At 45.6% G+C, this 24,144-nt stretch overlaps 1 protein-coding gene across 2 annotated transcripts in view; it reads left to right on the forward strand.

The window, feature by feature from the left end:
* The first annotated feature begins 7,778 nt into the window (after positions 1–7,778).
* The window catches only part of SERPINE2 (serpin family E member 2), a 60,172-nt gene continuing 43,806 nt past the window's right edge, over positions 7,779–24,144 (forward strand). Inside the window, exon 1 of one of the 2 annotated variants that reach the window (XM_087424760.1) lies at positions 7,779–7,985. The gene's annotated coding sequence lies outside the window, so the exon portion shown is untranslated. The remainder of the gene's footprint in view (positions 7,986–24,144) is intronic. The other variant, XM_087424761.1, reaches the window with a different exon arrangement.

The following is a 24,144-nucleotide window of genomic DNA, read 5'->3' on the forward strand; positions in this document are numbered from 1 at the left end:
GTCACAGGCACTATGGAAGGCATTCCAGAAGGGTTGGTATAGAGCAGAATCAGCAAGGAACCAAGCTAGACCAATGAAGATCACCTGTGTGCTTCAGAATTAACAATAGCAATGTTATGGACTGAGTGTTTGTGTCCCCCCAAAATTCATCTGTTGTAGCCCTAACCCCACATGTGACAGACTTAGGAGACAGTGCCATTATGGAAGTAATTAAGGTTAAATGAGGTCATGAAGGTGGAGCCCTGATCCAATATAATTAGTGTCCTTATAAGAAGAGACAGCAGGCTCTCTCTCCCATAGGTTTTGGTATGTTGTGTTTTCATTTTCATTTGTCTCCAGTATTTTCTTATTTCTCCTTTGATTTTTTCATTGATCTGACAGTTGTTCAGTGGAGCATTCTCTCTCTCTCTCTCTCTCTCTCTCTCTCTCTCTCTCTCCTCTCTCTCTCCCCCTGCTCCCCAAAATGCTCACAAAGAAGAGAGGATGTGAGCACACAGTGAGAAGGGGGCCATATGCAACCCAAGGGGAGAGCCTCACCAGACACTAACCATGCTGGCACCCTGATCTTGGACTTCCAGCCTCCAGAACTGTGAGATAATAAATTTCTACTGTTTAAGCCACCCAGTCTATAGTATTATGTTATGGCGGCCCAACCAGACTAATACAAGTAACAATATCTGTGAAGCCCTCTGGATTTCACCAAGTGCGTTCACCTAAATTATCATATTCCTTTCTCACAACAACCCTATAAAAAAGGTATTGTTATTCTTCTTTCAGACATGAGGAAACTGAGGCCCAGAGAAATCAGATGACTTGCCCACGATCACAATTAAGAGGTGGCAGAAATGAGACAGGAACCCAGGCCTCCTGGCTCCCGGTGTACAGTCTTCTGTGTTCTTCCCACATGCAACGGCCTAGAGAGCTGGAAAAGGTGGAGAACTGGGGACATATAAGAATCAGCGAAAGCATGCAAACTGCCCAGGTGCCACACCTAGCTTGGTCTTCGAGTGGCTGTCACTTTTTGGAACAGTATATAAAATTAATTGCATTTTTCATTCATTCAACAAACATTTTTTATGGCCTTCTTTGTGCAAGGCACCGTGTGAAAACCTGAAGATACAAAAAAAAAAAAAAAAAAAAAAACATGACCATTGCCTTGAGATTAAAGCCTAAACCAAATGCTTACATCCAAGGCAGGATGTGGTCATATGAAATAAGCAACCCATACTTAGAACCACAAGAGTGCTGAGCGAGGAGATACCAACGTTGGCCTGGCTGAGACGGGAAAGTTGTGAAGGACGAAAATTATTTTAGTGGCAGAGAAGGGTGGTGGATTATGTCCAAAAATGGACGTAGTAATCCCTTCCATCTGTACGCCCTTTTGCAATGTGATTTTTCCACTCATCTTGTTATAGACTGAATTGTGTCCCTCCAAAATTCATATGTTGAAGCCCTAACCCCTAATGCGACTGTATTTGGAAACAGAGATTTTAAGAAAGTAATTAAGGCTAAATGGGGACATAAGTATGCGACTCTAATCCAATAGGACTGGTGTCCTTATAAGAAGAGGAAGAGACACCACAGATCTCTCTCTCTCATACTGTACTCTTCAAAAGGCCATGTGAGGACACAGTGAGAAAGTGGCCTTCTATAAGCCAGGAAGAGAGGCTCCATCAGAAGCCACCCCAATGGTACCTTGATCTTGGATTTCTACCCTCCAGAACTGTGAGAATAAATGTCTATTGTTTAATCCACCCAGTCTGTGGCACCTTGTTATGGCAGCTCAAGGTGACCACTACCTCTCTCCTCAAGAGGTAGAGTCTGCTTCTCCTACCTGAACCTGAGACGGCCCTGTGACTTGCTTTGAGTGCAGCAGAAGTGATCTTGTGCCAAATCCACGGCTATTCCTTAAGAGGTCTTGCAGCTTCTGTTTTCACCCTCTCGTAGTCTTGAGCCATCATGTAAAGAAGTCTGAGTACTGCTGGAAAACCCATGTAGAGAGAAGCCTTTCCATCCACAATATGACAAGGGGGCAAAGGCCCATGAAGATGAAAAAACTGGAGGAGAGAGAAGACTGAGAGTTCCGTCCATCCCCTCTGAGGGTCCACACATGAATGAGGCCATCTTGAATCCTGCAGCTGCATGAGTGAGGTCAGACAACCCTGGACGGATCAGAGATGAATCACCCCAGCTGAACCCCGGCCAGTCAACCCACAGAATCATAAACAAATAAAATGGTCACCTTAAGCCATTAAGATTGGGGTAGTTTATAACGCAAGACTAATAACTGATACAGGTGGAGTGAGAGAAGGCTATTTGGGACAGAGAGAATGGCTTGAACAATGGCACAGTGATAGAAAAATACAATATGAGTGATTCTGATTGGCAAAACCTTTAGGAACATATCAGAGAAAATGAGAAGAGAAGGCTAGCAAGGTAGGTTGGAGTTAGACTGCAGGAGTTTTCATTGTAATAATTTATTGAGCACTTACTATGTGACACAGCTAAACTCTTTTCATGGATTAACTACTTAATTCTCACATAACCCTATGAGTAGGTTATACTATTACTATCTACCATTTTACAGATAAGGAAACAGGCTCAGAGGTTAAGTTACTCAAAAAAAATTACATAGTGGGGAGACTGGAATTTGAACACAGACAATCTAACTCCAGAGACTGTGACCATAACCTCTACAGAAGATTGCCGAAGCCAAGGAATTTGGACCTTAGTGATAAACATGGAATTATTTTAAGCAGGAAGGTGGTATGATTGAAGCAGTACTTTAGAAAGATTAAGCTGGCAGTGGTGGGTAGAATCTGCAAGCTGAGAGAAGAGTTAGGGTGCTATTGGAGTGATCCAGGTATGAAGCGATAAGGGTCTGGACCAGTTAAAAAAAATAGGAAAGCGGTGAATAAGATGGACTTGGGGAAGAAACAATTAATGGCACCCAGGGAATGGCTGGATATGGGATGAATGAAGGGAAGAGCAGGGTCAGAACTCATTCCCATCTTTCTGGCTTCGGTGACTGAGATGGCAGTCATTCCTGTAAAACACTTAGGGAGCACAGAAGGAAGAAAATAAATTGGCTGTAGACTTCTCAGGTGGGAGGTGATGGTGGGATATTAAGTGGAAGTGTCTGTCAGGCATTTGGAGATATGTAAGTGGGAACTTGGGTCAGTGGTCAAAACCATCTGTAGATACAGGCTCGGAATTCATCCAGAACTATGCAAGGTTGCACACATCTAGGGAGTGTCAGTTAGGAGTCTTAGGTTGCAAGCAACAGAAATCGAATCTGGCTAAAAGTAGAAAAAGCTCACAGAAACAGAGTCTGCTGTGGACCTCTACTCAGAAGGGGCAGGGACCAAGGTTTCTGGGGACCCACAGGAGAAGAATTCAAACAATCTCATCAAGTTGAGATGAGTCAGTTTCAATGACTTTCCCCACTCCCTTCAGGATTCAAAGTCCTGGGAGGGGATCCAGTTAGCCTGGTCATATGCCCACCCCTTGGCTAGACGAAGTAAGGACACCTTGCCTTCCATTCCCAACAAGGAGGCACACAAAGCAAGAGAGGTGATTCTCCAAATGAAACCAGATTCTGCTATCAAAAGACCGGGGAATAGACACTGGGTGGCCACAAAGCAATCAACATTCACTCTGCTGGGAGAGTGTTCCGAAGAGAGGAGAGAGCTGTGGGCAGACAGTTGCATAGCACCCACGTGTAGGAGGAGGAGAATTTGATGAGGGAAAGATAAAGGCCAGCTAAGGAACTGGAGGAGAGAGAACAGGCAAAGGAGTTTCAAAAACGGGCAAAACACTAGTTAAATGCAGCCAAGAGATCAAGGGTGATAAAGAATGATGAAACACGACTGGGGTTGGCATTGGAAGTTTTTGGTAACCTTTGAGAGAGAAGGGGGAGAGGTGAAGAGAGGGAGAGAGGGAGGAGACACAGAGATGCAGGTAAGAAGATAGGTGAGAGAGATGTCTGGAAGTAGGGAGGCAGCTTCTATCGTTTGGTGGTAAAAGGAAGAAGAGCTATGTTGTTGTTTGAAGGGGTCGGTATCTCAATGATCCTCAGCACCTAGGGCTTTCCATCCTATTTGGCCAAATATTAAGCAGAAAATAATATTCAGCCCAGCACCTAGTAATGTCTTTTCTCTGAAGCTCTTGGTGAAAAGTAGTGACAACGGGAAAGTGTGAATTGATGCTCTGGTTTAATCTGTTTCAGAAAGAGGAAATTAGATTTATTTGAAATCCAACTTGAAAGGGAAATAGAAAGACAAATGCCTTTTATAAACTAAAAAAAAAAAAAAAAATCATACTAATGCAACAGTTCCAGAAACTAATTGTATAAGTGAACTTTTATAAGCAGTCTGCTTTCTCCCAGTTGAAACAATCTTACATAACAGCATTTGCTTCTGTAATATTGTGTAACAAGTAGACTTGTGGTGTAATGTGTTTTAAATAGGGGTTAGATAGGAGAGAGGCAACTATTATTATCTTATTATAACATCAGTCACTCTTCCAGACAAAACACCATCACCCACGGGGAGCGAAGGATACTTTTTACTTAGATACAAGGTCATACTGTTTGGGTGTACGGGGAGCAGTGGTGGTGAGGCAGGGGATTTTCATCTTCTTCCAAAGCACTCAACACTGGACCTCTTCCAAGAGAGGAAACGAGACTAAATAGATCATTTGTTTTATTCTGTTTGGGCATTTCTTGCGTTTCTCCCAACTGCAGCTTATGGACACAAAGACAAACTCAGAGACTGGCTGGAACTGGCTAAACTCCAGGTCACTTTTAAAATTTTTTTAAGGAATAAACAATTTGAAGCTCTATCTGAGGGTTAAGGCAAGCCATACAACTGAAGGACAAAATGAAATTCTGCTGTGACTGTGAATTGGCACAGAAAGAGGCAGGTAGGAGGAGTAAATGATTTGGATTTCTCAATAAGAGTGAGGTAGAGAGGAGGGAAATGCTGATCGAAAGTGCACATCTATGAGAAACACATTTCAAAGAGGGTCAAACACTGGAGGAATTGCTGCTCATGGGCACGAACGGAGGAAGGACACAGCTTCTTTGGGGCAGCCTCCTAATGATGGGTGTCAAAGTGCCTGGTCATTTGAATATCATGGAAAGCTTGGGAGATTGCTTCTGCTGCCTCTTGTTGGCATCAGGAAGGCTGGCCAACACCAGCCATGCACGTTCTGCAACAAGCATAGTTGGTATTCCTGGCATATCCCCCTGGCAGAACGGGTCTTTGTCTTGAATCACTTCCCTCTGGGAGACACTCATTGGCAGTCCCATCCAATGTCCAAGGAGAGAGAAAGCCACATTAGTGGTCGGGCTTAGCTTAGCATATTTGTTAACACTGCATCCTGTCTGATTTCAGAATTGACAAGTCATGTACAGTATTGCTCAAAACGTTCCTTCGACAGTACTGTGTAGAATAGGGAAGTGAATGGCAGTCATTAAAGTACAAACAAAAGAGGTAAATTCCAAAGGATTCTGACTGTCTTTTACAGATGAAGAATCCAGACTCTAATTATGCTTTAATTGAGAAAATAAAACGTTTTTCCCCCTAAAAAAAGTTGCTTCCACTAAAACAACAGATTGAATCCCTTTAAAATATGTGCATTTCTTTCAAAAACTTAGAGTAACTTTACTTTTTTTAACTTTAGAGTAACTTTACTAAAAATTTAAAATTGCAACTAATTAACCAAAGTGTTTGAGATATGAATCAATGTATTGATGTTAATATCCTGATTGTGATATTATACCATAGTTTTTCAAAATGTTACCATTAGGGAAAATGGGCAAAGTATTGAAGGGACCTCTGTGTGTTATTTCTTACAACTGCACGTGAACCTACAATTTTCTCAATAAAAACTTTCAATTAAAAAAGTGATTGAGACAGAAATGGATGCCAGGAATCAGGGAGGTTCATAACCTGGCTTCACCTACACTTTTTGGTTCTAGTCTGTTTCTCCACTAGGCCCCTGAATGACTCCCTTCCATCTGGAAGAGGCTACTCCCAGCTTCTCAAACACACCACGCTCATTCCCACCTCTGGGCTTTTCTCCTCCAGCTTCCCCGACCCCACCTCATTCTTCCCAGCTCCTAGACCAAGCCACAACACTGTTCCCAGAGCAGTACTTACCATGTCAGTACAACACCTGGCACTCGTTCTCCCACCAGTCAACACAGATTTATTGAGCAAGTGCTATATGTGTAGTCTTGGCCAACCCACGTGCAGCTCTGCCCCCCCCCCCCCGCTGGCTGTAGGTACTAGGGATGGGGTGAGTTGGAAACCACGTTGAACTGGTTTCTCTTCCCTGCTTTCTGGGAACATGATGAGGAAGGGTGGAAGAAAACTAGCCAAGAAACAACTAAAAAAAAAATTCCAAGTCATGATGAGGGCTGAGAAGAAAGTAATAGGTTGGAGAAAGGAAGAAGTGACTTTAGCTCAATTGGTCTGGGAAGGTTTCCTAGAGAAGGTGACATTTGAATTGTGACCTGAAGTATAAGGAGGCAGTCATGAGAAGGTCCTAGGAGAAAAAGCATTTCAGGCAGAGTGGATGACAGGAAAAAGGATTTCTATCCTGCCCTGTAATTGAATATGAATATTTGACATGACAGTAAAACAATGAAACAGGTTTTCTTTTTTGTGAACTGTGTTTCCTTTTAATTTTAGGGCCAAACCTCTCATAGCTTGTTTCCCTGTAAGACAGGCTGTGAATACCCTTAGGCTGGCCCAGATTTTACACTTTTAAAAGCAACCTCCTCACCCCAACACACGCACACACCGTCTAGCACGGCCACCTACACGCCAATTGTAGATCATCCAAGTTGCTGTAATCAGTAGATGCAACCTTAATTCGAGGCTATGTCTTAGGAGATTTACCACATTTCCTTCTCACAGTTGGGGCCACGGGCCTGCAGGTGAGCGTTCTGCACTGTCTAAGGACAACATAAATGATGTCATTAAAGTTAGGTCCCCACAAACCTAAGTGGACGCAGAGGAGGACTGAACGGGAGATCTGGGTAATACAGTTGGGAGCGGGATAGCAATTTGTCGCCGGCCTCTGGGATCTGCGCCTGTCTGTGGCGCACAGGGTCCTATCAGCTGTAGTTACCGACTGGGCAGGGCTGGATTCCCAGGACTCTGCGGGTACCTCAAGCTGTCACCGCAGCCAGGAATCCAGTTTGCTGGGTTCCCTTGTCTGCCATCTGCCTACGGTGACCAGCTGCCGCTTCTCCGTCCCCAAGGCCGGGAGAAGTCGGCTCTGGGGCACCCTGCGAAGCGCCTCGAGGGGGTGATCTGCCCCTCTCCGGCCGCGAGCTGGCACCCTTATCCCCATCACCCGGACCGGTGGGCACTGTCCCGGGGCGCCCCCCACCCCATCTCTCCCAGGGGGCAGCAAGACGACTTGCCCTGCATCCCAAAGACGCGCCGCTAGCCCTTGAGTCCCTCCCCCTCCCACACACCCCGGATCCCGGCGACCCACGTGCAGCTCAGCCCCCGCTGGCGCCGCACCTCGGGGTCGGCGCTCCTCCCGGCGCTTTCTGGGCGAAGCCCCACGACGGGGACCCCTTGGGGGCGGCCCCCGCGAGGCCGCGGCCGGGGTCGGGGCGTCCCGGGGAGCCGGCGCGGGGACGCTGCGGCCCGCCGGCACACAAAGGAGGCGGCGGGAAGGCGGGGCGGGGCGGGCCGGGGGCGGGGGCGGCAGGAAGGGGCGGGGGCGGGGCGGGCGGCGATAAAGCCCCCGCCGCCGAGGCCGCCCAGCTCGCGCCGTGGGGTTGCCGGGCTGCTCGGGCTGCGCGGTGTCCGCAGGCGCCACCGCCTCTTCCCTGCCCTGACCCTGCTCGCCGCCGCCGCCGCCGCCCGCCCTCCTGCGACTCCCCCGCCCGCCGACACCCGGCTCCGGCTCGGGCCGCGCCGCCCTCCGCGGCCGCCCCCTGGGATCGCGAGCGAGGGCCGGTGAGTACGCGCTGCGCGCCCCGCGGCCGAGCCCGGGCGCCGGGGGCGGGAGGGGCGCGGCCGGCTCTGCCCCCTGCGCGGGGACGCTCCCCGGGCTCCGCGCGCCGCCGGCTGCGCGCCGCGACCTTGCGCCCGGCCTGGGGGCTGCGGGGCGAGCGGGGCCCGGGGCGCCGGCGTCGAGGCGGAGGAACTTTCTCTGGCTGCCTGGGCCGAGGCTGTCTGCGCGCCCGGTGCCCGCGGGGACCCCGCGCAGGACCCGGGCAGGGCGAGGAGGGGCCGCGCCGGCCGTGGCGTCCAGGTGCGCCCGCAGCTGGGAGTCCGGGGACCGGCGGGGCTTCTGCCGGTCCATCCTGGCTGGCGCCCGTGACCCTGAACCTGAGGTACCCAGGTACTCGCGGGCGTCCCCTACCCGGGACTTTGCGTGTGCGCCGCCCCGATAGGGAAAGACCGTTCTCGTACTTGTTACCACTGCCTGAGCAGGGTGGGGGTGACCAGTGGTTTGGGGGAGAGGCTTTAAATTTTCTTCTGGCGACCGATTTAACCCTACGGAGCAGGTCTTTGCTATTTTCATCATCTGTAGAAATGGGATTTGCGATGCCGATTAGTGACTACAGGTAAGGTGCAAGTACTCAGAAATTCTGGGCGGAATTAGGTATTGAATTTGCCCACAATCTGAGCGGGGAGGGAAGGCTTCTATTACATAAGACAGCACTCCACCTTCAGGTATGATGGAAGATGCTCTTGAAGGTGTTAGTGTTTTAATCAACGAAAAAGAATCTTCGCGTGTGCCTCTCGAGAAATCTCCGATGCCGCTATGCCTTGCTTTGACTACTTTGCAGAGAACGTTCTTATATTTAGCATCCACATAAAAAGGTGTTTGAAGGTTTGACTTCCTCTTTCAATCCAGGAAGCAGTTTACTTCTCTGCACTGTTCAGAAACGATTTACGTGATAATTTTGCACTTTGGAGATTTTATATCCAAAGTTGAACACAGATAACTGGAAGAAATGTAAGCATTGCTAATTTGTCTATCTAAAGCGCACTTCCACAATTGAAGATAATTTTAACACTATCTGCATATCTAAATCAGTAATTGTGTGCTGTTTGCAATATTTCAGCAAAAATTTTTTTCAGCTATGCAAAGGAAGGTGTTAGCCTAAATAATCTAAGGTTTCTTTCAACCCCCAAGTTTTGATTCTTTGTTAAAATCATGTTTGAAAATATTGCACAGTGCAGGGCAATTACTGAAAGTCATAAAGAAGTCATCTGTCTTTTATTCTAAAAAAAAATGAATCTGTGCAGAAAGTCTCTGCCTCCCATGAACTTCACATATTAGTGTAATTTTAAAAGGACAGAAATGACTCAGTCTCCAAAGGACGTTAATTTTCATTTCCACATGTGGGTGATTAATACTAGCAGAGATTGTTTGAGTTGGTAGAGTTGGAAATGAGGTGGTTGACCTAGCCAGGTCCCAGCTACACCTCTCTGTGGCCATCCTTTGCCAGCCAGTCATTCCCCGCAGCATGGGGGACTTTGGCTCATGGGTTTTCTCTCTTCCTCTAGTCCCAAAGTCCTTGTGGGGGAAGCTCTCAGTTCCCACTTCCTTGCCCGTATCAAATACAGTGACCACCACTCACTCTAGTGACTGAGTCCTCTAACAAAATCCGAGTCTTGCCCTTGCCCAGAGATGCTCAGCTTCTGAAATCAGAAATTTCAGCATCTCAGCGTCTCTGAACTACAGGTTCCTTCATTCTAGGTTGCAAACTGGTACTCCTATTGCAACCTCTTTTTCAACACAGGCGATCTCTTCCCTTCCCTCCTTCTAGTTTGGCGGGTGACTTCATGGCCCACTCTACCGAGAAAGTGGAGGCCACCAGATTGAAATCTCTCCATGTGTCGCCCGATTTCCCCCCTACAGACTCTTCCAAACTTACCCAGTCATCCAAGAAATCTCCTTAAGCATCTACTGTGTCTAGGCGCTTTGCTAGGCCCTGATGTATGGTAAATATTGCACGTCTCTGCTCTCTTGGAACTGTCATTCTTGTGGAAGGAAACAGACAAGAAGCAAATATAATTATGATATGAGAAAATGTATGATAAAAAATGAATAGGGTAGAATAATAGAAGAATCAAGTTGGGGTGGGGGAACGTAGAGAAGGTTCGAGAGAAGGGCCTCCCTGTAGCAGTGCCCAATGTCTCCAGCGATGCCCAGAGTCCTCCTAAGGAATCTTACTCGCTTCTCTCACTTTTATCTTCAGTCTCTCCCTATGAACTCTTTTCTTTTTTAACAGTATTTTAAAAATGCCTTAACCTCCCTTGTCCCTTTATCCCCACCTCATCTCCAGTGACCACATGTCTCTCCTGGCTTCTTAAATGACTTAACACTCCCCAGTCTTCCTTTCCTTCTGAGCTCTCTGCATACTGGCCAGTCTCCCCACAGTAGGAGAAGACCCATGATTCCTGAACTGAGCAATCCCAAGGATGCTCTCTGGACCTCTCTGCAGCACTGGATGCAGATCTTTTCTTCCTCTCTGATGCTTTTTCCTTCCCTAGCTGCTGTCTTCTCCTGGGTTGCTTCTGCCTCCCTGGCATCTCCGCTACCTCCTGGGGTTGCTCAGGCCTCTGTTCTTACCCCTCTTCTGCTCTGTATGGAGTCTTGGGGTGAACCACGTGCCACGGCTTCAACTAGCACCAGTGCAAAGTCAGTCCCAGATTGGCAGTTGGTAATTGCTAGTTACCTACAGTCTAGTGGGCTTATCCATGGCCTTTAGGCAAAAAATCCACAGTACGTCTAATACTGATTTTAGTTCTCACTGTCCACCCCATACCCATTTCATCCTTAGCCAACATTTGTCTCTTCTTTTTTTGGTGGTGGCTCCACCAGTCACCAAGGTGTTAACGCAGAAATCTCGCAGCGATGCTAGACTCTGCGGCACTCCCCACCTCCAGACGGTTGGCAAGTCCTGTTGCTTCCCTGTGCTGCGCAATCCCATAAACCTCCGCTCTAGTCACGCTGGCCCTGCCCTGCTTTCAAGTCCAGAAGTGGCAAAATGGTGGCCAGTGTGCCATTTCCAGCTGACAGATGTGTCATTGGCCTGAACAAAGTATACATAAATTGAGTTACTATTTGGAAATATTAAGATGTCACGTGGATTTATAGCTTCTCTTAAAAATCAGAAGACCTGGAACGTGAGGCCTATGTTCCCGTGTGGCAACACTTGGGTGGCATGGAGTTTCCAGTGCCCGGCTACGCTGGAGGTTTCTTGCTTTCTGGTTCCCCCTGGACTTGTGGTCCTCATTTATAAGAGCCTCCTGGCCCCCCAGGGCTTGTGAGCTAGCGACCATAGGCCAGGAGACCATCGGCAGACTGATTCCCTCGTGGCTTGCTGCACGCTCTCCTGCCTGGTTTCTCACACCGAGTTTTGCTCCCCTTTGAACCATCTTCTGAGTTACTCCTGGAGTGACTTTCCTCCTGCCCATCAAATCCAGATCTGCTTGTGTCCCTCCTGATAAAAAATCAGTGCCCCCCTCTTGCCTGTGGGACAAACCCCGACTCTGAAGGAGTGGCTATGTTGTGTCACATGCTAGGTGTCTCAGACTGAAAGATGAGCTCTCCACTGCCTTTGTGCGGTGTTCTATGAGTTTCGCAAAATCCTTTTGAACTTCTGTAAGGAGGGCGGTTCGTGCATAATTCTAGCGTTACCTCACCTGTGTTGAGATGCGGTCTCTGCTGTTTACAAACCATTTGCATAGACCTCACCACCCTCGCACTTTCTCACAACCCCCTTGGGAGGAGATGGGGCAGGGTGGATTCCACATCCCAAGAGCAGTGAGGAGTCTGTAAATATGCAGGTGTGGGCTGTCCCAGGAGCCCTCACCCCACGGAACATGGTGGGCCCCATTTAACACATGGTCCCCAGGGTCATACAGTGTGTTCCCAAGGTCACTCCCGGCCCAGAACTCCTCAGCACTCAGCCAGGGAAATTTCCACAATGCTCCACTCTGCTCCCCAGGGACTCCCTAGGTTGTTGGCCATTTGTAATGACCTGACAAAATCTTAAGTTTTCTTCAACCCCTTCCCACCTCCCTACCTTGTGCCCTTCCCAAAACTTTATTTTCTTGCACAACTGAACTTCCTGCAGACTCCTCACACCCTGGTGCTGCCCATGCCTCCTTGCCGTTACTCCTGCTGGACCTCTCCCTGGAATTCTCTTTCTCCATCTTCTGTCTTCATTGTCTGGCTAACCTCTCCCCTTTCAAGACTCAGGTTTAGTATCACCCGTTCCAAAAAGTCTTACCTGGCAATCACTACCCCCAATCCTCTATGGCTTGCATACACACGTACATGCTTCCCTGTAGATGCCTCTCTGATGGCAGTTACTGAGTTATAGCAACATGCTTTACCCACGAGACTCTAAGCACCATGAAGACGTGTCTGTGTTTTAGTTTCATTTGCACCAGCGGTGGTGCGTGACCCAAAAGCATTCAATGGATGTCTGAACTGAACCATATTCATGTTTTTCACAAGTTTCTGCACAGTTTATGAAAGAGTGCTTGTCTTTCAGGCATAAAGGGGGGCTCTCCTCCCAGGTCTCTACGCCTGGTTCCAGTATTTCTGCATTTAATATATAGCTTCACATTTAAAAAAAATCTTTGATCAACCATGTCTTTTGAGATAGATAGAATATTATTTAGAAAAAAGCAGAAGTCTAATACAGAAGTGCTTCTGTGCCTGTGTTCACTTCAGTTACCCTCATCTGAACCCTTTTTGGCTTGGTTCTGCCTTCCTTGAGGTCCTTTTGCGGGGCTGCACTTCACATTTGATGCTTTGCACAAGGTAGGAGAATGCTTTCTGGTTTATTTCCATTAACCTTCTCAAGGATGGTGATGCGTGGACTCTTGCTGGCCTCTTATTTTTTTTGCCATGGTGGTTTTTTGGCTAATGTCTTCAGCCAAGTTTGGTGGAAAGAACCCTGGGTTGGGAGAGAGTTTGGTTGGTTGTGCCACCAACCATTTGTATAGGTGACCATCTAGAACTTAATTTCCTTGTCTATACAATGTGCATGTTGAAATACTGATATCAAAGATGTCTTATTAAAAAGACCCTATAGGGGCTTGTCTGGTGCCGTAGTGGTTAAGTTCACGTGCTCTGCTTCGACAGCCCAGGGTTCGCAGGTTCGGACCCCGGGCACGGACCTACGCACTGCTCATCAAGCCATGCTGTGGTGGTGTCCCACATACAAAATAGAAGTAGATTGGCACAACTGTTAGCTCAGGGACAATCTTCCTCACCAAAAAAAAAAAAAAAAAAAAAAAAGACCCTATAACTTCTTGGCTTATTTTCCTTTCTGATTCAGCTGTCTCATAAATATCAGGTCTAGATGAAATTTTAAAAAGTGCATTGTTTTATCTTTACATGAAGTGCTTCTCTCTCTCTTTCTCTCTCTTTTAAACCTATGAAATCATTCAGCTTTCCTCTTTAGTACTCAGAAATAGCACTGAAGGCCAACATGAAGATTTAGTTGATATTCTCACTTGGAGGCATTTATTAAAATGTTAAATAAATTGGGTCCCATATACTTGGATTTTCTTGGTAAACCACTGTCTCCACCCATAAATGGAACCATCTTCTCTTTCCAAAACCAGCTTTCCTCATGAATAGATTGCATGTCTGATCTGAAAATCAATGTTGGGTTTTTTTAAAAGAACACTTAGGTGTGGAGTGGAGTCAGATGCAATAACCTACATCTTTAGGTTATTTCTTATCTATAAGTTCACAATTCGTCCAAGAACACCGAAAGCTTAGTGCGATTTTATTTCTCCTTTGAGAAATGCCGCCTTTTACCCAACAGGCCAAGTCTATTTATAAAGTCAATGATTCTCCCCTTATTCTGCTGTTAGATTTCTGGTTCTGGATGTAAGCCCTGTCCAGAGAAGTTGGCGTTCCTTCTCGGGCTCTTTTTGTGCATGGAGATGGCCACCAAGCCTACGCAAGCCTCTATTTGTAATTCCATTCCTGTGTTTTGACAAACATATCCCCAGTTTCATCCTTGAATTCCTTCAAAGGTTGGAGTGGACACCCTAGTTGAAGATCAGATCAGGAACACCCCATGCTCTTGCTTCAGTTTGACCTCAGATTTTGCCCTTTGCTTCAGAATATAATTCGAGAATTAGAATCCACTGTGCCTTTCTATTTTTATCAGTTAACTCTCAGAAAGACGATAATGTGGAGGAGATTTTAAGGAAAAAAAATCCCATGAAAAGGCAGAAAGGATTTCTTGTAGTGGCTGCAAATCTTGGTAAATGTGCTTTGGTTTTATACCCCCTGTCTCTCCCACAGTGAGAACTCTGGTAACCTGGGGAATTTCTCTTAAGAGCATACCCAAAATAGCATCAGCACTTTCTCCCCCCTTTCCCTCTCCATTTAGCGCCAACTAATATAGCCATAGAAAAAATAACCACTTGTTTTTAGGCTAAGTTTTTATGGACCAAATCTTGAAAGCAGGTGTGCGTATGTGAGAGAGTTTAACACCAAATAAGAAGCCCACTCAGAAATGAATAAGGTAACTGCAAATGAAAACAGATTTTTCTCTTTTTCTTTTGAGAAAATGCTATATAAATAATGGCAGTGTTGCCTTCCTCTACTAAATTTTCTCCCCCATTTTTAAAATAAGGAATCCACTTAGGAAGAAATTGTTTTTACTGAGGATTTGGTCACTGTTCGGACTGTATGAGCTATTAACTACTGCATCATCTTTTGGTTACAAGTGCAGAAACCTGAATCAAAATAACTGAGGCAAAAACATGGGGTGTAAAGGGGAATTTGGCTTACACTGCTGACCCTGAAGCATGGCAGAGGTGCCTCTGGCCCTGGAGGTGACTGGAACCAGAGTCTCAGGGCCTTGGGACTCTCTTCTCTCCCTCCGTGTCTCTTGTCTCTTTGCAGGTTATCTTGGTTCTCTTAGGTTATCTTCATTGTCTCAGGGATCATAACTGCAGGTGGCTCTAGGCTTATAATCAAAGAAAGAGAGGCTTCCTGCCAGTTCCAGTTGGAAAAATCCTAGGGAGGCACTCTGATTGGCTCAGTTTGGGTCATGTGCCTTTCCCTAGACCAATGGCTGTGGTCCAGGGAATGGGAGACTCTGATTGGCCAAAGTCTGAATCACATGTTCAAGCCTGTGGTCAGGAAAGGAGGGAGTCTCCAGAGGGGTATACTAGACAGGCAAGTTACCCCAACTGCCATTAGTATTTGTTTTCAGTTGACGGAGGCCGTCTGTTGTCCCCTTGAGCCTCATGCCTGCCTGTAGGACAGATACTAATATCATTCCACCCATACGGTTGAGAAAGAAAAATGGGGAGCAACTGAAGTGTCCAGGTCACACATACAAGCTATGTGTGTCGGTGCCAGACCCCAAACCCAGGTCTGTAAAAGTGTGAATGGTGAGCTGATACCGTGGATGTTTAAAGATCTGTGTCTCATCAATATTTAGAACTTCTCAAAAAGAAATTCCTGTCAAATAATGTAGCTCCTTTCGAAAGACCAGCTTCTCACTTTGCTGCATATCCTTCAGTAACACAACCAAAACACACAAGATGGAAAGATTTTATATTTTGGTGTTATGTTTGAAGTAATGTTTTTATGTTTTTGGCCCCCCAGTTCATTCCTTAGACACTTGTTTTTTTTCTGGGCCTCAAATCTAAAATTACTACTGACACTTAGATTGAAAAGGTAGAGTGCATTTACCCAGAGTCCAAGGGAATAACTTAGGCTGAGCTGGATGAAGCATGATTTTTAAAAAATGCCTGGTTGAACTCCACGAATGTGTGGAGACTTAGCTTAGAACATTGTTTGAGATGTAACTTTTCTTTTTATAGTTCTTTTTTTTCTAGTTACCTTTATTTCAAAGTTTGTCACATCTAAATAGTGTGTATTGTTCTCCTCCTCCTCCCCTGCCTTAGTGTAGTGTAGTAATTAAGAGTACGGAGGATTTGGAGGTCAACCGGCTTTGATCTGAATCTAGATTCTCTCAGTTACTAGCTGGAGGCCAGGAGGCTATAGCCAATTTACTACAGTTCTCCAAGCCTCAGTTTCTTCATCTGTGAGTTGGGCATGAAGGTAACAACATCTTAAGTGTTGTGAGGATGAGTGGTGAGTACAGTTGAGGTGCTGAGCACAGGGCCTGAATGGAGCTGACTTCCAGAGCACAAGGTGGCAGTGGGGTTGCATTTGTCACAGTAGTCCAGGCGAGCATTACCTCCTCCGGGACTCACATTTTCATTGTGTCTTTGAATGAGTGACTTGCTCTGTGTGTTCGCTTGCTTGGTTTCCAGACTCCTTTCCTGTAATGCTTTTGGTGGGCAGGACTCCCAGTGATCAGCTGGTCATCTGTCCCCGCAGGCTTCCGGCTCTTCCCGTACTGGCCGTGGAGCAAAGGATGGCCGACGTGTGAAGTAAACTCCCTCTTACTCCACCTGTGTGAGCTGTGTTACCAGGAGGTCTTTCTAGGGGTGCATTGGAGGCTAGCCCTGTCAGGCTGAGTGCGCTTTTTTTGAAATGTTAGTTATAAAGAATGAATAAATGTCTGTGCTGTAGGAAACAATCTATTTGGTTTAATATTTTGGTCTTGGCAGGTGTAGCATCCAGAGTCTTCTCTTTTTGTTCTGGTTTTTCAGACTGTGAACTAGTCATTCTGCTGTATCCAGTGATGTCCATAAATAACCGCTTAAACACATGCTGAATGTATTTGAAACATGTGGTCATTTAATTATGATTTGATTCCCTCAATTTACAAAAGAGTTCTCTGAATGTTGCATTAACCTCAGCAAACGTTCCCAGATAGGAAATGTATTTTCTGCTGCCATTACTATGATTTTTTAGGATTTTACGGGCAAATATTCATTTGGGATTTTCTACAGCACTCAGTGTATGCCCACACCTGAATTGTTCCTCGGACAGTGGCATGGGAGATGCCAGGGAGATTCTGTGTGATGACTTAATCGTAAAGAGAGCTTTCTTTCTAAAGGTGTGGATTTTCTCTTTGAAATTAATTTACTGATAGACTCCTATCATTTTATGCCAAACCTGTGTTCATTTCTTAATGACTTGTTAATTAAAATAGCAATTTGGAGGATTGACCAGAGATGCCAAAGTATTCATAGTAAACCTGTTCTTGTGCAGCAAGGTGGTAAATCATGAATATCAAAGTGCTAATCATACTCATGTGAATTCATTCAGGAAGCACGGAAAACATAGCTGTTCCCATATGTGTATATCACTTATTAGCCTAACATTTCTTTGAGTAGGGTAAGTACATATATTTTTTACATGTACAATGGCAAAATTATGCTTTTGTCTTGCTCCCTACCTTGTGTTCTACTTGTGTGTGTCTTGTCTACCCCATTAGGAGCCCTCAAGGGTTTTGTGGTCTCTCTTATCCTCTGGGCTCCTTCCACAGCACCTGCTCAACAGATGCTTGAAAGCGGGGAAGGGAATGAAAGATCATGAATCGTCAGTGTGTCAAGTACTGTTAGGCACATTTTATATATGGTCGTGTTGAATCCTAAGAGCCCTTGTAAGGTAGAGATGAGTCCTAGTTTACAGGTAAGAAAATTGAGATTCAGGTGTGCAGAGCACCCTTCTGAGATTCCCCCCAGGATATTCAGTCCAGATCTGTGTGTCTTGGCAGTGGAAAATTTTGATTCTGAAACATTGTTTTCAGTGAAAGACAGAGGCGAAACAGAGGTGGCTGAGCAACAGTAGGGAATCCCACAGAGGAACGATCGGGACATTGCTGGACAGAGGATGAATCTGGGAGTCAGATGAACCTGAGTTTACACCCGGGATCTACACTTAGTAGTTTTGTGGCTGCAAAATCCTTCTCTCTCTGCGCTCTATTTCCAAAGCTAGAGAATGGAGATGATGGGGAAGTCACCTTCCTTGCAGAGAGAGACAGTGTTGTCCCCATTTTACAGGCAGGGAAATGGGAAGTGTAGTGACGTAAGTCCCTTGGCAAGATCAGGGCCATGGCAGTTTGAGAACTCACATCTCAGCTCCTGTTGCTTGTCACCTCTCCAGATGCCAAGTCTGGGTACAATTTGGTGACAGAACTGCCGTCACCTGTCACCCACCCTTGATTAGCTCCCACTTGCATGCCCCATTGACTTGGGGATTGTTACCATCCATTCCTTAGAGCCACTTGGCTGATTCATGTCTCCTTTTCTCTGTGTTGTTTACTCCTGTGTTCTCGAAGATTATTCCCAGAGAGTACAGAGGTTCCTCAAGACTTACTCTTGAGGAATCTGCCCCACGCGGGACTTCAGAGGAATAGAAGGTGGCAGCCCTATTGTATTTGGGTGGCATTCAGTTTAAGAGCTGGTATTTGAGCACTTACTCTGTCATAGGTGCTCTGAGGGACACAGAAGTATCCACAAAACAGGTTGACCTTGGAGGAGCTTATATATTTAGATAGAAAAGGCATACCCATGATACTTGAATGATCCAAGATACTTGATCTAGAACAGTGGCTCACTGTACTGGGGGGAGGCAATAAGGGGTGTATTGTCTGCAGAGGATTTAAACACAATAGTGAAATTGCCTCAGAATTGGTTTGCTTTTTATCATCATGATGTGCCATGGTGACAGACTATTCTTCCACTGGAGCAGATCCGTCACCCTGACCCTCAGTGCTGCACTGGGTCAATAATCTGCCAAAATGAGTGTTAGGAATGAGATGTTCAGGAGGTCACAGTGGAGTGGTCGGTGTGGACTGAATCATTGGGAAGGCTGCACGGAAGTCCTCTCCCCTCCCTCTGTGTCTGAAAGGACTCCAGGAGACAGTGTGTACCCTGATGACAGGAGCAGTCATTGGCGCCAGCACGAGCCATGGGCCATGAGCGCTTTACGTGCATTGCCTCCCTGCATCCTCTTGGCAGCCCTGAAAGGCTGGCAGCCCAAGATTGTTCCGTAGATGAGGAACCCGGAGGCTCCATGAGGGGCAGAGATGTGGGCAAGTGATGGACCATCTCCAGGTCTCGATCTCTTCCCCTGTGAAATGAGGGCTGTCATGCCCAGCTCTCCAGGAGTCCAGGAGGCTCAGCAGCGCTAATGCTAAAGCCCCTTACACATAGACGTTTCTTGACTGTCAGTCTCTCCTAATGGTAGTGTGTGCAGAGGTGAGTCTGCGCAATGTGAGTTGTTGGCACGTGGCTGATAAACACGAATGTCCAGATAGCCCTCATGGGTAACGCAGTCCTTTTTTTTCTCTTTCATGTTACTCTCCACAAAACCCTTTTTGCCCTACATTTTGTAGAATTACTATTTATTGATTTGTACCGATAATAATAGGAGTTGGCCATTCAGTCTCTGACATGCTCTCTCTGGCTAAATACAAAGAGATAACTCCTTCACAAGGAGAGATCAGATCTCTTAAAAAGAAGATGAGGTTTTAGTGGACAACTTTGGAAAGGTGTGAAACATTACTCGCACATAATTTTTACTTTCATTAAATACTCATAATTTTTACTCTCATTAAATACTACAAGACACTGGAGTGTACAAAACTGCATTAAGGTCTGCTCTCTTTTGGGTCTGGGTCAGGATATACAAGCTGAAATGTTGCCCGAGTGTTGCCTTAGTAAGTCATTAAAAGGCACTAAAACGTCGAATTTTCTCTGTGAAAAAGAGAGTGTCCTAGTTTTACAAATGTGTGCATTAATACGAAGTGAAAAATTTCCCAAAATTGTTACTCAGAGAAAGAGGGAGTTGCTGTATATTAGGGTCCTTACAGAATCTTCCATTTTACAAAGGTCCTGATAAGTTTCTTAGTCAGAGTTCACCAGAATCACTGGATGGATGAGACTCATGAGTGACTGGTTGAGGACAGATGAGGAGGGCACATTAGCCTGAAATCCCCTTTATCAGTACTTAAGATGAATGCTTATAGGGGTTGCAAGATGAAAAAGTGTTTTTAAAAAAGCATAGGGGGCCGGCCCTGTGGCTTGGTGGTTAAGTGCGCGCGCTGCAATGCTGGCGGCCCGGGTTCGGATCCCGGGTGTGCATCGAGGCACCACTTCTCCGTCCATCCTGAGGCCGAGTCCCACATACAGCAACTAGAAGGATGTGCAGCTATGACATACAACTATCTACTGGGGCTTTGGGGGGAAAAAATAAAATAAATAAAAAAAAAAAAAAAAAAAAAAAAAAAACATAGGAATTGAATACAGCTTTAGTAATTATTCCTGAGGTCATGACTTCACAATTGCCAAATGTTGAATGTCATATCAGGTAAGGTAATGCTAGTTGCTCTAACAAGTAAACCCAAACATGTACCATGGCTTGACCATGATGGAAGGTTATTTTCCATTTGCATAAAGCCCAAAATGGGTGTGTCTGTTTCAAACCTAGAGATTCAGGGACCCAGCCTCTTTCCATCTTATGGCTCTGCTTTATGTAACAGGCAGTTTCCAAGGGCATGGTGCTTGTCAGCCTCCAGCTGGTGGAAGCAGAAAGATCATGGAGGATTGCATATGGCAGATCTTGATGGGCCAGGCCTGAGAGTGGCATGCCTTACTTCTATTCCCATTTCATTGACTACATTGCAGTCTTATGGTCATTCCCACCTACAGCAGAGACTAGGAAATGTAGTCTAGCTCTATGTTTGGGAAGAAGAGGAAATGGATTTGCTACTCGCTGTCAAGTCAAATTTTGTCAAGACTATTAAGGGTCACTTTAAAAAGTAATACACTCAGTAACATGCTGTGGGGATCATGACTATATTTTTACCTATGAGGACAACTGTCCTGATGCTCTGTGCAGGTCTTCTTATGGTGTAGGATAGATTTTTCAGTGACAGTGTCACACAGAGATTTGAAAAGCGCTGTATCATAGGCAACTTGGAAGAAAAGGAGATGATGTGCTTGGGAAAATTGTTAGACGACTCAAAAAGTGTTGACAGGCGTGTAGAAGATGTCTGGGAAAACCCTGAATTACATTGCTTCATGGAAGGTGGGCGTGGAAAGAAAAGTACTATTTCTAAATCATAATATATATTATTTCATGTATTTGTCGTAAAGTTTACTTAGTCAGGTTGACCAAAACTTGGGTAGCAGAAGGAGGAGGTATTGTGGATCTTCTCGTTGGGAAAAGAGGAGGGCTGTCTTATTCAAGCACATATGGTAATTGAAACTTAAAGAAATAAAGAACTTTATACTGGAACAAGGGGTCCCTCTTACAGTGTGGGAGAGGGTCGTCAGATGTGCTGAAAACATCATTCTGCATCTGGGAGCAAAAGGAGAGGCGAAAGCTCGGGAACGGGACTGATGCCAATCCTGAGCTCTGAGGGAATGAGAAAGGACCCAGATGGATTGGACAAGGGAGAGGCAGGCGATGGGAGCATCTCTGCCCTCTCTCTGGGAGGAGCCCCTGGCAACATCTGTCTCGTGGTCGTGGGCATATGCATGTGGTCTCTTGCCTCTTTCTTGCTGTGTGAGATGGGCAGATGACTCAACCTCTCGGTTACCTCAACTGTACGCTGAAGGGCCCCTGTGAGATTGAGTGAGATGACATGTTCACAGGGCTGTGCGCACAGTAGGAGCTTTATCAATGCCCCCTGCTGCCACCTCCTGTGCAGCTACTCACCAGCTCCATTGTTGGTGAACATTGTCTCCCTGACTGGCTGTGAGAGATCGGGGAGATGTTTTCCCCCTGTAAAATGTGACTTCATGACAAAAAGAGTCTGGGCTTCCTTCACCCCTAAAAACTCCTCTGTACAGTATCCTATAGTGGAGGTTTGGCAAAGGTGGGAAGGAGAACTTCATTAAGTCATTGATTTTTAGTTCCAGAATTCCTGTTCTTTGGCTTTAGCTTTGGATATAGGGAGGTATAAAAGGCTGGTCTTATGAGGAGGTGTTCTATGGTGCCCAAGAGTTGTCACATCATTTCCCAGGACAGAGTCTCATGCAATCTTCATAGCAACCTTCTGAGGTACAGGATGGGGGAGAGGGGTTACTATTGATTTTATAGATGAGGAAACTGAGTCACAGAGCAGGTATGTGATCTACCTGATGCAGGCAGGCCTGGGACTAGACAACAGGCCTATTCCACAATTGTGTTAAAGTGGACACCTCCCCTCCCCTCGCCAGATCCCTGCAGAAGGCATCGGCAGGGACATCAGCAAGAGAAGTTAATCAGGCTAAAGAAAGAACCTCAGTATTTGGGTGACTAAAGCCAAGTTTGGAATGTGCTTCCTGACTTCAGATGGTTTCTAAGCTTTGCAGGACTTTGCTGGCTTGATGGTTGCTTGCTGGTGGGGAAAACATAAATATAAAGTGGTCATCTTTTTAAATATTCCTTTGGGATTTTATTTGTTTACAAACTCTTTGTACTCAAAGAAGCAAGCAAAGAATTGGAGATAAAAGCCAATGAGCCCTTCTTAAAGTGGAAGTTATTAACTGTCTGTCTTCCCCATCCCTTGTTCCCTTTTCCTACTTTAGGAGTATTTCCACATCCTGTGCCTGTAGATACATACATTTTTATTTACTAGTTTAATTTATTTTGAAAGATGTCTCTCTCATTTAATTTCCCCCCCAAAATTAAAATGAGGGACCCAGGGACTCGTGACGCACTCCCAACTTTCTCTGTTAGCTGTCTTACTTCTTGTAATACATGCCAAGAACTTACACAGAAGGATGTGGATGGACTAGACCTGTTTGGGTCTCTTGCACCAAGTGTGGGCAGAGGGGGGACTTAGTTACAAGAACTGGAGTGGGAACCTGAGAAGGAAGAGAAGAAAGTACACCCAGGTATCACAGGATCACCTCTGTGGATGCCAAAACTTATCTCAAAGCATCCCTGGTCATCTAATGAAAAATAGAACATAATTGCTGTGTCCACGCTAGAATCCCTTTTTTGCAACCTTTAATATATTTGGAGGAAGGGTAGGAAAGATGTTGGCTCCCTCTATTTTCCTGAACCATTCATTCCTGAACTGCGTAAATGAACCTACTTGGAGACGCAGGTGTGCTAGGAAGCTGCTAGGACTACATTGTACTCTTCCTTTCCCTTCTTTCTTCTCAGATTCTGTAACACACACTCGGTACTTTCCTGCCTTCCCTCCGTTTGCCCTGGAGAAAAAGATTGTCAACAAATATTCAGTGGTGCCAAAGGGAGAAGAAAAAACACAGGATGGGTCACCAAATGGTGCTGCATTTTATTTGCATGATGTCAGAGAAGCTGACTGCTTAGGTGAGCTCTCTTGAGATGGCATCGCTTAGGGGAATCCACAGCATGAAGCATAGAAGAAAAACTAGATTTTGTCAGGACCCCCAGGGTTGTTGCAGGTCAAAAAGACTAACGGTTTCCAGACTCATAAGAGATGGAAGAATGAAAAGATGGTCCCTTGGCCAATTAGCATGTTCCTCACATCAATAAAATCTTCATGGGAAGCCCACTTGTTATGGGAAGATTAACTGATAAGTACAATAGGAAAGCAAATGAGATAGTTGATGGCTCAAGCCGTAGAACCCAACCTGGGTTAGTTTCGTATGGCCTGTAGAGAAGTTCTAGTCCATCAGAGCACAGGAGGCTGAGTATTATCAAGAGTTCCACACAGTAGGTGCCTTCATCCCCAAATGTTGGGGATATCTATCTCTTAGTTACAGATAATATAAGACATTAGCCCTTGGTGACAGGTTATTGAAATAGATCATTTCTGAGTCCTTTCATTATTTCTAATTCTATTTCTTAATTTGTGGAACAAAAGCTAAGGGTTAAAAGTTTGCATACCTAAGGAATAACCCTAAGTTGTGAGTAGCACTTTTATTCATTCAATAAATATGTATCAGTTGTCCACTGTGTTATTTGACTTTAAATTCTGGTGCTTTTAATTCTTTGCTAGATTCAAACTAGTTTATCACTTGTCAGTTGCCGCCTTTGCTGGTCGCTCTGTTGTCTTGGCTTTTAGGGTAAATTATGGCTGCTCTTCTGATTTTCCCCTCTTCTTACTAATTTGCTGTATGGAGGGACGCTGATGATCAAATTTAATGTTATTGCGTGTAACGTAAAGGCAGGTTGATACTTTCCTCGTTTGCCTGGAACTCTTTAAGACTCTTATCGTGTCCTACCTTGTTTCTTGGTCCTTTAAATACTTCTGTCTTCTGTTAG

Source organism: Ceratotherium simum, chromosome 37 (assembly GCF_057802395.1).
Source record: "Ceratotherium simum simum isolate JZ-2026a chromosome 37, ASM5780239v1, whole genome shotgun sequence".
Taxonomy (NCBI): domain Eukaryota; kingdom Metazoa; phylum Chordata; class Mammalia; order Perissodactyla; family Rhinocerotidae; genus Ceratotherium; species Ceratotherium simum.